General features: G+C 36.1%; 1 protein-coding gene across 2 annotated transcripts in view; it reads right to left on the bottom strand.

Annotated features, from left to right (window-relative positions):
• LOC135221016 (uncharacterized) overlaps positions 1-18,566 on the bottom strand; it is a 405,496-nt gene that overhangs the window by 136,859 nt on the left and 250,071 nt on the right. The gene's annotated exons all lie outside the window — the stretch shown is intronic.

Raw genomic sequence — 18,566 nt, 5'->3', positions numbered from 1 at the left:
ATTAAATTTGAACTCAAACTCAAATTTGAATTCAAATTTGAACTCAACGTAAAATTTGAACTCAAATTTGAACTCAACACCAAATTTGAACAGAACCTCAAATATGAACTCAAAATCAAATTTAAACTCAAATTTGGACTCAACCTCAAATTTGAACTCAACATCAAATTTAAACTCAACCTCAAATTTGAACTTGAAATCAAATTTGAACTCAACCTTGGATTTGATCTCAAAATCAAATTTGAAATCGAATTTGAACCCAACCTTGATTTTAACTCAAAATCAAATAAGAACTTAAATTTGAACTCCAAATCAAATTTGAACACAACATCAAATTTGAACTCAACATCAAATTTGAACTCAAACTCAAATTTAAACTCAACCTCAAATTTGAACTCAAATCTGAACTCAACATCAAATTTGAACTCAAAATTGAAATCAACATTAAATGTTAACTCTAAATTGAACTCAACCTCAAATTTGAAGTGAGTGCATATACTTGTTGTGTATGTGTGTGTAGACCGGTACGGCTCAGTTGCTCTGAAAATAGGATTGCAGTCAAGGTATACTCCCAACGGTTATTGATTGTTATTACTGTGTGTACTTGCCTCAACCGAGTGATAAAAGAAGAAGCCTCAATGGAGGAGGAGGAGGAGGGGGCTATTGTTATCGCTGTTGCCTATAATAATAATAATAATAATAATAATAATAATAATAATAATAATAATAATAATAATAATAATAGAAGTAAAAATGGCGTCAGATCGAGACCTTCGTCGTTCTGCCTCCGTCGCCGAATCTTCACAGAAAACGAGAAAAAAAGAAAATAAGAGAAAACGTAATAATTTTTTGGGTAACTCCTACAATTGGGTGGAAGGGGGAATAATTAGGGATCTACTATTGTATTATTATAGGAACCCCCCGGGGTTTGGGAATGGGAGTGATGGAGGGAGGGGGGGGGAGAGAAAAATCCTACGGACAACCCAACCCCCACCACGCCAAAAACAGGGGGGAGGCCTCCTCTGTTTTGTCATTATTTTGGGTCTGCTTTAGTTATATGACCCATACGACAATTCTTCACTCTTACCTGAAGGTAGAGGGAAAGATGGTGTTTTAGTATTGGAGGTAATTTTCCATTTCTCGTCGCCGAGGTTCCGGGATGAAGGGCGATAATAATGCAATTATCATCTTGCTTGTGTTTATTGGCTAAAACTACTTTGAACAGTGTTGCCAGATGCCCTAGGCAAAATATCTGTGGATTTTGTTCATTTTTTCTGTAGATTTGATGAAATTTCTGTAGACTACTCTTACTTACTTTATTTGCTATCTAGTACAAACATATGAAATTACTGATACATAACTGCATAAATTTGATCATTTTACATATGCAGAAACACTTTAACTTGAGTTAGGAAAATTATGTGAAATGCTGCAACACAATCTAGGTAATGCCTATACATAAATTTGCATAAATAATATAAATGTTAGTCCTTCTACCAGACACACTTCACCATAATATCGGGAATTGATAATGCAACAGTGCAAAACAGTTTAGGCCTACACAGAATGACAATGAAAATAAATATTACGTGCATATGAACAATTCTGGCTGTGCCTCTTAATGATATAGGTACTTTGCAAGTTATTAGAAACAAAAATGAGTTCTCCTATTGTCAGTGACAAAACACGAGGATGGGAAAGCTGCCATAAGAGGTGCAAGAGAATTTATTTCCTTACTTTTCACAACCGCAGGGTTTAATGCTTCTAATTTTCGGAAGACTGGGTTATTAAAAGAAAATCTCTTCAATATTTGACTGGCAGCTTCAATGTAAAATGAGTCGGTATAGCACATGTTATCTTCGAGACTTCGAGTGATGCAATGGAACTGGATTTAAGTGTATCATTCATATTTGGTTTAAACTTTATTTTAAGATGGACAGGAATGAATATTTCAATACTGCTGCTCTATCACGACAATTTCTTGAGAATTTCTGAGTCATGTACAACAAAATCCTGTAGATTTATGATGAAAATGAAAAAAGTTCTGTATTTCTGTAGAATTGCAAAAAATCCAGTAGAAATACAGAAATTTCTGTAGATCTGGCAACACTGACTTTGAAGAAAGCGGGTAGTGGAATATACAAAATTAAATAAACGTATTTAATAGAATCATAACAAACATATGAGCATCGAAGCTCTATACACAATAAGGATTCATATCCTGCATACATGAGGTAGAATTTATAAGATCGAAGCCTGTGTGTCGGACTCGATACTAACACAATAATAATTGGTTATACTTATAACATTTACGCATTATGCAACACGGTGCAATAGCTCTGAACTGAACGTGTCTGCGGAGCTAAGATTTCCCGCGCTCGTTACGTAACGTCTTGCATACATGACATTCTCCTCCCCCTTTACCTGTGACTAAGAAACAACTGTTCCTCACATTTACAAATCTAATCTTTCAGGAGGTTTTCCTCTACTCATTCTGTTAGGGAGTACTATAGGTGTGTTCTGAGCTGTTGCATGATTTTCCTCTCTGTTCACAGCTGGTGGTTGAACATCTTGGTGAGCAGTTTGCACATCCGAGTTATTTAAGTTTGAGGTATTTGAAACTTGTACTTCTGTATGATTTGTACTAATTGAGTGCAACTGATCAACATGACGTTTTACAATCTTTCCACCGACATTAACATCATAATGTAAATTACCAATCTTCCTGACAATTTCTCCTTGTACCCATTTTTCTGGTGTATTGTATGACCTTACCATGACATAACCTGAAGGAGTGAAATGTCTTACATTGGGATTACACCCGTAGTATTACGTATGGTTGTTCTATAGGATAATAGGAACTTTGCAATGTGAGATGCTACATTACCAGAGATTGCTTGTCTACACTTCATATTATGTTTGAAAGTTTGAACAAATCTTTCTGTCTCACCATTCGTGGATGGATGATAAGTTGCTGATAATGTATGTTGTATACCATTTACATTCAGAAATTCCTTCAACTCCTGTGAAGTAAACTGTGGGCCATTGTCTGTCACTATCCTTCCTGGCAAACCATGCATTGCAAAGATTTGCATGAGTGATCTTATAGTTGCTACCGATGAAGTTGTTTGCATTGGTATAACTTCTGGCCACTTACTATATGCATCTACTAATATCAGATTTGAGTATCCTAAAAATGGACCTGCAAAATCTATGTGTATATGTTGCCACGGGTATCTGGGTAATTCCCATGGGTGCATTCGTGTTGGTTTTGGATTATTTTGTTGCAATGCACAATTCATACACTTATTAACCGAATTTTCAATGTCCCTATCAACACCTGGCCACCAAACATAAGTTCTAGCAATTGACTTTGATCTGACAATACCTTGGTGGTCTGCATGTATTTCTGATAGAACTGTATTCCTTAATGCATTTGGAATACTACTCTTGATCCTCTCAAAATACATTCTTGTGTTACACTCAATTCATTCCAAATTTCTTCGTATGGTTTACAAGTGGCATCTTCTGCACAAATATCTCTGCCGGTTATTAGACTCTGCACTACTTTTGAAAGTACTGGGTCTTTCTTTGTACCTTATGCTATTTCCTTAGCTGTAATAGGTAAATTATATGCAGAAATCAAAAGAATACTTTCCTCATGTTGTTCTGGTGCTTTGTCTACAGGCAATCTCGACAAAGCGTCTGCATTACCCATCTTAGATGTTGGTCTATATTCTATGTTGTAATCATATGCCGCTAATATGATTGCCCAACGTTGTAGTCTTGCAGCTACTAACGTCGGTAAATTTGCCTTTGGACCTAAAATCATCAATGATGGTTTGTGGTCTGTAACTAATGTGAACCTTTTCCTGCCATACAGATACATATGGAACTTTTTTTACTCCATGCACTAGTGCGTGCTAATGCTTCCTTTTCTATTTGTGAGTAATTTCTTTCTGCTTTGTTCAATACTCTAGAGGCAAAAGCTATTGGTTTTTCTGTACCATCTGGCATTACACGTTCTAGTACTGCACCTAATCCTATGTTTGAGGCATCACAAACCAACTTTACTGGGAAATCCATTTGATAATGTACTAAGAATGTGGGAGATGTCACTTCTGCTTTGATTCTTTCGAAAGAATTTTGACATTCCTTTTTCCAATTCCATTTTACATCTTTGGTCAGCAAATTGTATACTGGTGATTAATTGTTGCTAAGTTTTGAATGAAAATACCATAGAATGTTACTAAACCTAAAAATGATTGCAATTCCTTGACATTTTCTGGTAACTTTGCTGACTGCACTGCATTTACCTTATCTTGAGTGTTATGAATACCTTTACCATTTACAATAAAGCCTAAATACTCTACCGTGTCAACTTCTAAAATACATTTACTCTGGCCGAGGGTATTACCCTAGGGTCAATGATTGGGCAACAAACATTGGATCATCGCTGAATGTTCACATTTTCACTCGATATTTAATTGGAAAAAGAAAAAAAAAACTTTAAACAAACCACTCAAAAGGTTCAAGCTTCATTTACAAAATGAGCTATAGAAAACTGCCATGCGAACTCAAATAAGCATGTGAAGTCTTCGAAAAATAAGAGTTCGAGGCAATTTTGAATCCAATATGGCGTCCCACCAAATAATGATGCGTCCTGAACTGTGCTGGGACCCCCCTTCCTTCCCAGTGCTCATTTACTCGGTGTGGTTGTGGTTGTGGTTGTTGAAGACACAAGCACAGACGAGGCCGGGCCCCTGGAGGTCGGCTGCGGCAATGACCCACCAATTTGATGGCCCAGGAGGATCGAACACAGGGTTCCCAAGATGAGTAAGATTCGCATCTTTGTCAGGATGTCTCCGCAGTGACACGACGGTAGTACCTGGAAAAGCACAATTTATTGTCAAGATGCAACTCTACACTAGCAGCAGTAGTAGTAGTAGTAGTAGTAGTAATATTAGTAGTAGTAGTATGGGACTCCATTCTTATCAATAACATGGAACGTATTGAATTTGCTTGTAAAGCGTCGATAGGTGGTGTGTGTGTGTGTGTGTGTGTGTGTGTGCGTGCCACAAATGCTATGAAGGCTCATGAATAAGGAAGTCCCTTTGCATCCGTCAGTCGGTCATTGACAGAAACCTTCACCTCGTAAATCCACTCATGAGTTACCACGATGGACTAGTTCGGTTTTTCTGAACCCGTCATGCAGGAGCTAACATTTGAAATGTGAAGACGTGATCCTGGTGGTGTGTTTCATTGTGAATGTTCCATAATTGTAGACACTTAAACCCAGGCAGTGATAAGGCATGACATCAGATGAATCATATGATGACGCTTCGTTATTTGTTTCGAAATGTTACAGTTAAAAATAAAATAATTCATTGCAAACTCCTGCTTGACTGTTTCAGGAAGCATCATCTTCGACGCTAAAATTTACTACTCGAATCTCCGAATGACTTTTACTTTTCAAGAATTTCCGAACTGTTTTCAGAAAACAAAGATCAATGAACACCTCACGGATTTGCAGCGAAATCTGACAACGTTTTCAATTAAGAAATTGCATAAAGAAAAATATAAGAATAACAGACCTCCCAGAGGATTGACTGGTAGAATTGGATTCAGTGTTGCTTGAACAGGAGTCACTCACTGCCGAGGTCCTCCTTCCAGGAGGAGCATTGGAAGACTGGACTCTGTTGCCGATGTCTGCAGCCTCTTAGGAGATGAAAATATGTATGGACGAACGAACAAAAAATGGCAAAACAAAAGTGGGAGAATTAAAAAAACGTGCGCCTCACCTGAAGATGCAGAGAGAGTCTGTTTTTGTGGGAAAATTATTCGGTGATGGGAAATCCCAGAAAGAGGTTCACTTGCAAAAGGTCGTTTGACCTCCCTAACCTTTGCCCCAGCTATTGTTGGTGGGTTTAAAAAGTAGCTTTTTAACGGTGGAGGAGAAAAGATAAAAATGACTATTCGTATTGAACAGTTAAAGGATACATCGATTCAACAAAAGCCGAAGAGGTGAGTACTACCTGACAAGGTACATGAATCAGCAGATTAAACAAAACATCCAAATCAAAGAATAACACAGAAACATTGTTAGCGAATCAACATATGAAAGGTGAAAATTGAGAAGTGCGCCTTGGAGCTGAAGATGACACCAAATCATTATAAACAGACATTATATATGTCAAAATTTGAACCCAAAATTGAACCCAACATCAAAATTGAACCCAAAATTGAACTCAATCTTAAAATGGAACTCAAAATTGAACCCAACGTCAAAATTGAACCCGAAATTGAACTCAATCTTAAAATGGAACTCATAATTGAACCCAACATCAAAATTTGAACCCAAAATTGAACCAAATCTCAAAATTGAACGTAAAATTGAACCCAAAATTAAATCCGCTCTCAAAATTGAACTCTCAAATTGAAATCAAGCTTAAAATTGAACCCAATCTCAAAATTTAACTCAAACTTGAACTCAATTTAAGAATACAAGCAAATCACAAAATTGGAAAAATTGAACCCAAAATTAAACTCAACCTCAAAATTTAACCCAATCTCAAAATTGAACTCATTATCCAAATTGAATCCAAAATTGAACTCAATCTCAAAATTGAACTCAATTTCAAATTTGAACTTAATTGTAAAATTGAACCCAAAATTCAACCCAATCTCAAACTTGAAGCCAAAATTGTACCCAATCTCAAAATTGAACCCTTTAAAAATGAACCCAAAATTGAACTTAATCATAAAATTGAACCCACAATTAAACCCAATATAAAAATTGAACCCAATCTCAAAATTAACCCAATCTCTAAATACAACCCAAAATTGGACCCAATCTCAAAATCAAACCTAAAATTCAACCCAATCTCAAAATTGACTTTGAACACATCTCTCTCTCTCTCTCTCTCTCTCTGTCCTTATCTCGCCTCAACTGAGATATAAAAGAAGACTCAATGGAGGAGGAGGAGGAGGCTTTTATTATTGAATATAATAATTAATAATAATAATCAATAATAATAATAATAATAATAATAATAATAATAATAATAATAATAATAATAATAATAATGGCCTCGTGATTATCAATGGAGTCTTCGTCGTTCTCCATCGCCGACGCCGAATCTTGATAGAAAACGGAAAAGTGAAATATCATAGAAAATGGAATCATTTTATGATAGACTCTGACAATTGGGACAAGGGAGGAATATTAGGAATTTATAGAGGTAAACTGGGGGGTGGGGGTTTCAGAATTGTGGGAGGGGTAGGGGGCGGGGGTGTAGTAGGGGGAGGGGGATTAGTGAACGCATGCGTGCACGAACAACAAGAGAGAAGAATCCTACCAGACAACAACAATCCCTTCCCCCACAACTCATTTATAATAAACGCATTTATAATAATAATAATAATAATAATAATAATAATAATAATAATAATAATAATAATAATAATAATAATAATAATAATAATAGAAGTGAACCTTCTCTTTATAAGACTTTAAGTCTCTCTCTCTCTCCGAGAGGAAAGATTTTCCCACATACATACATATAAATACATACATACATACCTGGGACCCTGGGAATTACGTTTTGGCCTCATTTTACGAGCCCCCCTACTTGCTGCTAAGGGTGTAAGAAGAAGAAGTCCTTTATGTGGGAACATTAATAAAAATAATCCCAAAAGGTTCAGACAGATGAACATCGAAATCTGGCTCTGGATAATCCTCTTTATTTTGCCCTGAACATCTATATGTCAGGTACCTTTAATTAATACTTTCCAGGTGTTGTTATTGACCTCTCTCTCTCTCTCTCTCTCTCTCTCTCTCTCTCTCTCTCTCTCTCTCTCCAACCTTAGCAAACTGACAAGCCAATATTGAGTACGTAGATAATACTTCACCTGACTTTCCCCTACCCCACCTCTCTCTCTCTCTCTCTCTATCTCTCTCTCTCTCTCTCTCTCTCTCTCTCTCTCTCTCTCTCTCTCTCATTATGCAACGCAGCATGCAGACCATATCATATATATATAGATATATATAATATATATATATATATATATATATATATATATATAATAACCCAGCGACTCAAAACGCGAAAAATTTAGACAAATCGAAGATGAGAGAGAGAGAGAGAGAGAGAGAGAGATGAGAGAGAGAGAGAGAGAGAGAGAGAGAACCATATATTAATAATAATAATAATAACTAATCAATAATAATAATAATAATAATAATAATAATCATCATAATAATAATAATAATGATAAATGGCAGCATCATCGTTCAGAGGATATATTCAATAGTACCTTCTTAAGATCCAGGTATTATATTGACAGTGGGCGAACATCCCCAGACCACCCCATACATCCACAGCCACACTCATCGTATTGTCAGATACTTGCTAATGGGAGGGGGAGGGGTGTGTATAGGCTACGGGAAAAATAAACAAAAAAAGTCCGGGGGTTTTGGGGGTTTTGTGGGAGAACACATAAGGTCAACAGATCCCCCAACCAACCCGCAAGAAACCCCCTAACCAACTTTCTTTATTATTTCGAATAAATATATGAATGTGGGAGACACAGAGAGTTTTATATATACATATATTCATATATATATATATATTTTATATATATATATATATGTATATGTATATTATATATATATATATATATAGATATACTATATATATATATATAGTATATATTATATATATATCGACAACCTTAGCAAACTGACAAATGCCAAAAGTTGTCCCATAAAGGGGTTGAGGAGGGGGGGGGGGGGGGCGATTTCCCCAAATTGCTGAATGTTTTATTTGTATTTTCCCCCCTGTTTCAAATGGAACTTTGGAACTGAAATTAGTCAAAAATAACTGAGATATTGAAGAAAATGCTCCAAAAACTGAAAACTGGAGAAAAAGGCCTCCATAGACTATTTTCTTTCCTTCCTTTCCAATCTAGGAAGGAGATTGCCTTTATATATGAGAAATTATGATTAATATCTATCTTGAAATGTATGGAAAGGATGAGAAATGAGAGGAAATGCCTTAGGCCCCTTCCACACGGTCGAGCTTTGGTCGACGAACTTTGTCCGATGTGACGTCAGAAGCGGAGAAACAGCGAGAAAAGTCAGACTTTACCGCGGTTTCTCCGCTTCTGACGTCACATCGAACAAAGTTCGTCGAGCAAAGCTCGGCCGTGTGGACACCATTAATTACCAAGAAAAACATTTTTCGTAAAATATTGTCTTACTGTAACAATAACAAATTATACCTAAATGTTCACAATAACAACAACAAATGTGGGAATCATCTCTTCCTCCCCCATCTCAGATAGAGGCGAAAATTGTTTTCCACTAAATCCCTTTTTTTCTCTAAAACATTCTTTAGATTAGAAATTCTTTGTCTAAACATTGAAGCTTATGTTTTGGCATTATGATCAAACACAAACATATCCACAATAAGACCGAGTAAATAGGAAAAATCACAGAAAAAAAACAAAAACAAAACCATGCAGGCACCATATTATGTAATGTATCAGTTGAAAGTTCTAAAACTAATCCCCCTCCGGCCCTACCCAAGCCCCCAGATGCATCAGCTACTCCTAAACAAGCCAATAACGACTGCCAGACGCACGAGCAATACAATTGATTGTGGAAAATTTTATATTTTCGTCTCCCAAATGTGATAATGGCTATAATATAGTCATAGTAATCACAGTGAAACAATGTAATATAAAATAAACATATAAAATAATTTACGTAACATATATATATATAAATATATGAAAGGCCTAGGGTTTTTGATTAATGATATATTGCCAATATGTTCGCTGTTACCTATTGGAATGTGGAGAAGCAACGACCCGAGAAAAGCTGACGAATAGTTTTTGTGGATGGCGTGAGATAAAACTGCATAGTAAGACAAGTCAATGTACGATAGTTTATTAACTCTTCTCAAAGTGCCTTTGTGAAACTGGATGCAGCTAGTATTGTGAGGCGCTAACAAAGTGTGCGTTCGTAAGTGCGTGTGCTCCTCTTCTATTAAAAATGTATCATATGCAAGTCTATGGGGGATTTTGATAGAGGTGTCTTTGGAAGAAAGGCAGGATGCCGTGGTGCTCTCCGAAGTGGTTTTTTATTAAGTGTGCGAAATAGTCCGGCTGCATGGGTGAGTTAAATTACTTTAGCCAAAGGGGTGGCTTGTTGTCTGTTTGGCATTTTTATAAGAATATCTAATCTTTGATTTTGTTGCTAAACTTATGTGTACTTACGAGTGTGTTTCTCGTGTCTTTGAAACAGACGGTTCTGGCAATGGGGGGACCAAGAGGGAGTCCCGATGGGGGAAATAGACTTTTGGTGACTATAACTGTTCAGACATTTTTGTTAGGGTTTTAATTGAATTGAGTTAGTCTGTAAGACTTTATTAATTCATTATTTATTCATTGTTAATAAATGTATTTTCTTATAATGCAACTCTCTCATTTTGACTACCTGTTAGAGTGGAGGGGAAGAGGTAGAAGAGAGAGAGAGAGAGAGAGAGAGAGAGAGAGAGAGAGAGAGAGAGAGTGTCAGTGCTAGAGAGAGGTGGAGAGAGAGGGAGAAAGAGAGGTTTGTTTGTGGTTCGCCTTGACGCTCGAGTTACACGTTTACCAAATGAATAATGAGGAAATATCCTCATTACAGGTTTTGGTGGCAAGCGGTGAAAAAGGGGTATAAAAGTTTTTTCTTTTTTTATGCCTGGGAACGCCAATGAAGAGATTATGGCTTAGCGATAGTTTTCGAATGACAAAGCCTTTGTGGGATTGTGGAAAATTGTTAAATTGTTAGTTTTCAGTTAATAAGTGAGAAAAAATGAGAAATATCTGTCCGTTAACTGTGCCAAGGGGAGGGGGAAGGATTTTATTGGACTCAGCATTTTTCCCAGGGAGTCAGCCTAGGAGCAGATGCAGCACTCAGTATGACTTCTGTGTGTAATGTCGAGTGCATCCCGAGACAATTGTGCGTGTATCACTGCCGTGCATTACGCGAATTCCGAGTTCTTTTTGTTCCCATTATGGAGTGGTGAGTGTTAAAGAATGTTGTGTATGTTTTTTTAAAAATATTTCAGGGTTATGGGACTGGTTGAAGAGGTCGAAAATTTTTTTTTCTTTGCCCATAGTAGCAGAAATGACGTGTTTTCTTTATTTGCGCGTGTTTATAATAGATGCATTCGTCTTTGTTTAATATGAGAGTGTATAAAGATGTGTTTTTCATGCATGTGAACTGTGCTTAGATAGCATATTTGGCTTGGAGACAGAGTGGCCACTGAATTTCACGGGCTCAGCACATTTCTGCTAACCGCGCAGAGAGGCACATTGCAAGGGGAGTATGGCATGGCTCGAGAGATAGTGCAGGGGAGGGCACTAGTGTATACCTTGGGAGGGGGTCCTCAGACACTGTTTAAGGGGAGATGGGTACTACTGGTCTGCCTCAGGCTGTTCTATCACTTGACTGAGGGAGTGTTCTAACGGGGGGAGAAACTTTTTTTTTCTCAGTGTGGGTGAACCCCCCCTTTCTTTTTTTTCTTTGTCAGGCTGTTGAAGACAAGTCTGGCCTTGACAATGAATACTAAGACATCAGCTGATTGATTAGTTGATGAAGTGAAACGCCCGTAGAGTCTTTTTTTTTGGAAAAGAGATTTTTTTCCTCTTGGATGAAGAGAAAAGGAAATAAAAGAGAATTGAAATGCATTGTATGGGTGTATGTTTTCCTTATGCCTTGGAAGACACAAATATAAGGGGGAGACACAGATTATTATTATTATTTTTTTTTATTGTGTTAGAGAAATTACTTTGAAAATGGTGCCGAGTGGTGATGTATGCTAATGCCCGGTGCCGTGAATGGTGTTGTATCTGTGTTGTGTGGCAATGGTGGTATATGCTGGAGAAATTGTGTGTCATAAGGTTCAGCATTACTGTTGTATGCAATTTGAATTTCACTCTTACTTGAGATCTTTGCAAGAGAATTATTGCTATGGAGAGTTATTATTATTGTTGTTAATAATTATTATACTTGAGATGTGTCACGGGAGGGTTGCTTAAGTATAATTATCGTTACGGGAGACTGTTTTACGAGAGATTTGAGATATTTCATGGGAGATTATTTTATAATTATTACAGATAATTATTCATGGAGAATTATTACAATGAATTAATGGGAGATATCTTGGGGGTTAGTTATTTGTTGAGTTTTTGTAACTTTGGAGAATATTTCAGTGATTCACTGGGGATGAGTTTTGCTGAATCTTGATGAATCTGGCCGAATCTTGGTGAATTGTGTTGAATCTTGCTGAATTTTTTGCTGAATTCCTTGGTGAATGGACAAGCATTGACATTGGTGATGTTTTTTTTGTACTGATACTGGTGATTTTGATGATAGCAAATTTTGATGATTTTGCGATAGTGATATTTCTGATACTGAATTTTTTTTTTATACTAATACGTGGGTGTTGTAATGCTATCAAGGGTGGTGAAGTCTTTTTTGAATGTGGGAGGAACTAACAACACATTATTTTTGTTTTTTTCCTTTTTTTATGAGTTCAGCAGATAATTGCTTGACATCTAGTGAGTTACGAGAGATAGTTAACAATGCCGTAGATTTTTCTTTTCTCCTTTTTTGGAAGTTAGCCATCGCTGACACAAGTTTTTTTTTGTCCAGGGAGATTTTGAGTATATTTATTTTTCTCTCCAGTTCGGGTGGAATATTTTTTTAGTTATCAGTCGTGACTTAGAGTCATTGTTCGGGAACGTGTTTGTGTTTTAGCTATTTGATGCTTCAGAGGAATTTACGGGAGAATTTTTTGCATGTTTTGAATGCATACGTAATGGTACTACATTTTTTTCTCTGGATATTTGTGTTCCAGAAATTGCGAGTTTTCTTGCACAATACCTTTGTTGTATTTGTGACAACTTTGTGAGAGATAGGAAACTTGGCTAAGTTTTCTAATGGCCTATGTCGTAGTACATATGGAGAAGTCTTGGCTAAGACCCTGTGAATTTGGAGTTCTGTTATAAGGAGTTGTGGCACATTGGTGATTTTTTCTAGAATTTCCTAGACAGTTTTATTTGCCGAGTTTTTGCCCTTTTTTAGCAATTATGCTAAACGGAGAGAGTTTTATAGTTTTTGACTATAACATTGAGTTATTCCCTGGAGAATTGAGATATATTATTTGGAGTTATAATTGGAGGTATATATTATTTGGAGTATAATTGAGTATAATATATTGGAGATATATTTTGGTTTGGCCATTTTGATATTTTCCAATAGTGATGAGAGCTACGTTTAGTTCAATTATTTTGCAGCCATCTTTGTTGCAAATGGAGACACATATTAGGAGATATATGGGGCAATATTTGTGAGTGTGTGAGCTAGATGCCTTGAGTGCACATTTTTTTGGAGATAGGATTTCATTTTCTTTATATTCCTTTTTGGAAATATATTTTTTGGAGCCTTGATTTATTCCACATGGAGTTATTGGGGAAATAGAGGTAAATATTTTGTATTTGCCGAAATAGAGGTGATTATTCTTTATTCCTGGAGTGGTGTTTTTTTATTAACATATGGCTATCGGAGAAATAAGAGAGAAATATAGGTGGATGTGGTTATTAACCAAATGGAGGAAATATTTCGTTTTCACCGGAGTGGTGTTCTTATTAATATGGTGTCTCATAATTATGTATGGAATGGAATTAATCTTTGGCGGGTGACCCTTTTTTTGTGGTTATGGAGTTTGTCTTTTCGAGCAAAGAGAAGATTTCTGTGGTTCTTTCTCTTTGGTTTCGTGACTATTTGGAGGCGAGTGACATTACTGCATTGTAGTCCTATGGAGGTGTGTGGATTTTTTATGTTCACAAGTATATTATTTTTGGAGGCATATAATTGGGCAAAGTCATGTTGAGTGAATAAGTCTTCGAGACAATTTTTGAACACATTAGTCACATCCTGGAGTTAATTTTGTGAAATGTGTCAGTTAGACCTTTTTCTATAGAATCATGAGTTTTCCAAACTTGTGTGTCTGACTGGACATTTTTTGTGCTGCTGTTTGAGCATACGTCCGCAGGAGGATTTTCTGCTGACAAGCGATGTGATGAGCCGTGGGCTGACTTTTCCTTTGGTGGTGATAACTCAGAGCTTTTGCAATATCTGGAAATGTTGACAATAGCATTTCACGAAAGCGCATGTGTGAGAGTTCGCTTTCTGGCCTTGTTGGTCGATGAAAAGTTGCGATGTCGAGAAATTCTGTAACTTTACATGGAGCATCTCTTGGAAAAAATGCGGGGAGTTATGCATATTATACATGTATTATGTATTTTGTGATGTGGGGAAATCTACTTGTGATTATCCTTTTTTTTTTATTATTTTTCCTTCCTTTTCCTACGAGAGATGTAATTGGGGATTGAGTTTTAAATGGCATTTCTTTTTTACCGGGAGATGTGATTTGTCGGGGGTTGTTGTTTACGTAAATGGGAGTTTGACATTAAGTCTCATTGTAATTAATTGTATGAGCAGTAAAGGGGTTTTTGCTGTTAAACACTGGAGATTTTTGCTGATTTTGTGGGTTGCTGTAATATCAGAGCTTGAGAGAACATTTTGGGTCTGGGTGTGTTACGTGATTCTTTTTTTTTCCTTGGAATGTGGAGAAGCAACGACCCGAGAAAAGCTGACGAATAGTTTTTGTGGATTGCGTGAGATAAAACTGCATAGTAAGACAAGTCAATGTACGATAGTTTATTAACTCTTCTCAAAGTGCCTTTGTGAAACTGGATGCAGCTAGTATTGTGAGGCGCTAACAAAGTGTGCGTTCGTAAGTGCGTGTGCTCCTCTTCTATTAAAAATGTATCATATGCAAGTCTATGGGGGATTTTGATAGAGGTGTCTTTGGAAGAAAGGCAGGATGCCGTGGTGCTCTCCGAAGTGGTTTTTTATTAAGTGTGCGAAATAGTCCGGCTGCATGGGTGAGTTTAAATTAAATTACTTTAGCCAAAGGGGTGGCTTGTTGTCTGTTTGGCATTTTTTATAAGAAATATCTAATCTTTGATTTTGTTGCTAACTTTATGTGTACTTACGAGTGTGTTTCTCATGTCTTTGAAACAGACGGTTCTGGCAATGGGGGGACCAAGAGGGAGTCCCGATGGGGGAAATAGACTTTTGGTGACTATAACTGTTCAGACATTTTTGTTAGGGTTTTAATTGAATTGAGTTAGTCTGTAAGACTTGATTAATTCATTATTTATTCATTGTTAATAAATGTATTTTCTTATAATGCAACTCTCTCATTTTGACTACCTGTTAGATGGAGGGGAAGAGGATAGGGGTAGAGGTAGAGAGAGAGAGAGAGAGAGAGAGAGAGAGAGAGAGAGAGAGAGAGGTGTCAGTGCTAGAGAGAGGTGGAGAGAGAGGGAGAAAGAGGGGTTTGTTTGTGGTTTGCCTTGACGCTCGAGTTACACGTTTACCAAATGAATAATGAGGAAATATCCTCATTACATATATATATATATATATATATATATATATATATATATATATATTATATATATATATATATATATATATATATATATATATATATATGCTGTTGCTTTCGTAATGCATATCATCCTCTCTTTACTTGTATGAAGTGTTGTAAAATTGTTTGCAATATTTTCAGATTCCTTATTTAGCTTAGAGTTAGTATGATCTAATAATTTATGTTCAGATTTTGCATAACATAATCTAAAAGCTTAGAATAACGTAGATTGTGAGAAGAAAGAGAATATCATTGTCTGTTCGAAGCAGGAAAACAGCTGTCACCACTTGGGACCGTGTGGTTCCATTTTTTTTTTAAACATGCGATGCTCTTTCTTGTTTCACATTTGTGCCTTTGTCGAGTAATCACATGCAGGATTACACCATCTTTCCCAAGCCTAAAACATTTCACATACGTCTGATGATTTTCATTTCCTATAAGTAGTTACAGATGTTTTTGTATTGAAAACTATTTAATATTACTAGTGAATTAACTCTTATGTCTCTCGATTTGTCAAAAGAGAATTTGTTGACTCGTAAGTAGCTTAAATTTTGAAGTGGAAAGTTTGTGACTTTATAAACTCAAGGAAATGACGAAACCTAATTTCATTCGAGAAGATTCTATAATCATATAATTTATTTTAAGACTTTTATAGTCTTAAATCGTGTAATAATAAATGTTAGTTATGATTGTAATCTCACTTTCTCTCTACTTATTGTTTTGAAAGAGAATTTTTATGATATTAGCTGTCTATCTTTCCCAAATTGCACCCCAACCATTTTAGGCCGAGGTTCACCGATCATTTTGCCTTTCAAGAGAGTGTCATGTCATTTTGAACTTTGAACCCATGGCGTAAAGAGATCCTCTTCCTCACTCTCTCCTGCGCCATTTTTTATTTTACATTAATGTAAAGATTTTATACTTAGTCATTGGTCACTTGTAAATTTTAGATTTCGTATTTCTTAGAATTATTTGATATTACTTGGTGCTTGTCGTGGAATCTGGACAAACACTGTACAAGTGTGTAACGGCGCCTTTTCTTTTTTGAAACATTGTGAATTGTTTATGGTGAAATTTTGGAGTTAGTTGCAGCAGAAAAATAACTGGTACCAAGGTATTGTGTTATCAAAATTTGATAAATATTTACAGTGGTTTGGTGAAACAATTTCAATTTTTGCACATTGGAAATTTTTATGTTTTGTGTTTGTTTCTTTTGAAGAATTTTTTTTTTGCATTTATCCATTTTTCTTATTGAAGTTTTTGTTTTCTGTGTGATTAATGCTTTCTTTTTGCAATTTTGGTATTTTCCACATTTTTCTGTGTTTTCATTTACATTCACAATTTGATTAACTTAATTATTTTCATTAATTAATCGTTGCATATTTAATGGAATTTAACACTTGTGAATTAATTTGCATTTACTTAGAATTCTTTTCAAGTTTTAGTGTTGTTTAGCATTTGTGAATTAATTTCCAAACTTTAGTGATTACTTAACACTTAGAATTTCAATTGAATTAATTTTCTTGATTTTTGGTGATAAATTAATTTTGATTTAATTTTACTTAATTAATTCAAGAATTAATTAAACTTTCTGTTGCTTTCAAGTAACAGTAAATTTCCCTGAGATTGTGAATTTTACTTAAAAATTTTGAGTTTGATAATAATTTTTTTTTGTATCTAAAATTTTTATAAGAGTTTTCTTTTTCACCGGTATATTTAGTTTGGCTTAGGTAGAAACATATAATGGTAATTGAGCTGTTTTCCTTCAATTTAATTGAAGTGAGTTAGAACCAGGGAAGTACTTAGACTTTTAAAATCAGGGAAATACTTAGACTTTTTAAGTTGTTGATGGAGTGATGCCCTTTGATTAATTTAATTACATATAAGATTACCTCACACCTGTTTTAATGAATTTCTGTAATACTGGTAAGTTGTTTAAAGGATCATTGTTTCCTTTAGAGCATTCAGTCGTTTAGTACCTGTGATGAAGGTTCAGGTGTCTGGCTGTTGTGAGGTACTCATTCCATGTTTGGAAAGTGTGGTAACCAGATACTTGGCACTTCGTCACAATACACACACACACACACACACACACACACAAGCGGCCCATTTGGCAAACACCACAACGCCTCAGTGGCCACTCCGCCTCTGGGCTTGCAGGCGTTAAAAATTCATACCGTAATGCCACTTTGCTCCCTGAATACAAGTGGTTGGGGAGGGGGCGGGCGATATATCCCGAGCAGGTGACGCCCATTAGATCAGGCACCCACCTGACCGGTTCCCCAAGCACAGTTCACAGTTCACAGTTCAGATGTTGGTGTGTGTCGGGCAAGATGTAGCAGTCTGGATAGAGGCGGAATCAACCTGGATGACCGAAGTGATTCTTCTTCCATCGCATCCGCCAACAAAGAAGGAGGTAATAGTTTGCTGTCTGTTTCTGTCTGTCCGCTTGACTGTATGTCTGTCTGTCAGGGTAAACATTGAATGCGGCAAATGGGATAGAGTCATGTGATGTTTGTTTTGTTGTACTAATCATCTCAAGTGGCATGGTAGATATAAGAAAAAATCTAAATGATTTTCTGTAGCCTTCCATGGGCAGTAGAAAGTGTAATATAAGGGACCTCTTTTCCAAGAAACTTGTAATAATAAGCTAATCTATGAAGATATGCGTGTTAATTTTATTTACTTTTTATTTCATCTCGTAAAATTACGGTTACACCATGCCTCCTCAGTCCACGATACGGCTGGAATGACCGAGTTCATTCCCTTGACAGTTCCAAGTTACAGTTTTATTCCGATATTAATGAGTGCTCATTAAATATGTGAGTTTGTTATTCAGTTATCGTGTATTATTGCATTTGCATTTAGAAGAAATCTCAATATCCGCGATAGACTTCGTAAAAACGGTGATTCGTGGCTGTCAAAAGTTTCCTAGAATTGGCAATGGCTCTTCTATCGTGGTACCATAAGGACCAAAACTCCTTAAACACCGCAGAAAACTGTCGAGGCTAC

The sequence above is a fragment of the Macrobrachium nipponense genome, chromosome 2 (genome assembly GCF_015104395.2).
Source record: "Macrobrachium nipponense isolate FS-2020 chromosome 2, ASM1510439v2, whole genome shotgun sequence".
Taxonomy (NCBI): domain Eukaryota; kingdom Metazoa; phylum Arthropoda; class Malacostraca; order Decapoda; family Palaemonidae; genus Macrobrachium; species Macrobrachium nipponense.
This window is presented reverse-complemented; position numbering and strand designations above follow the sequence as displayed.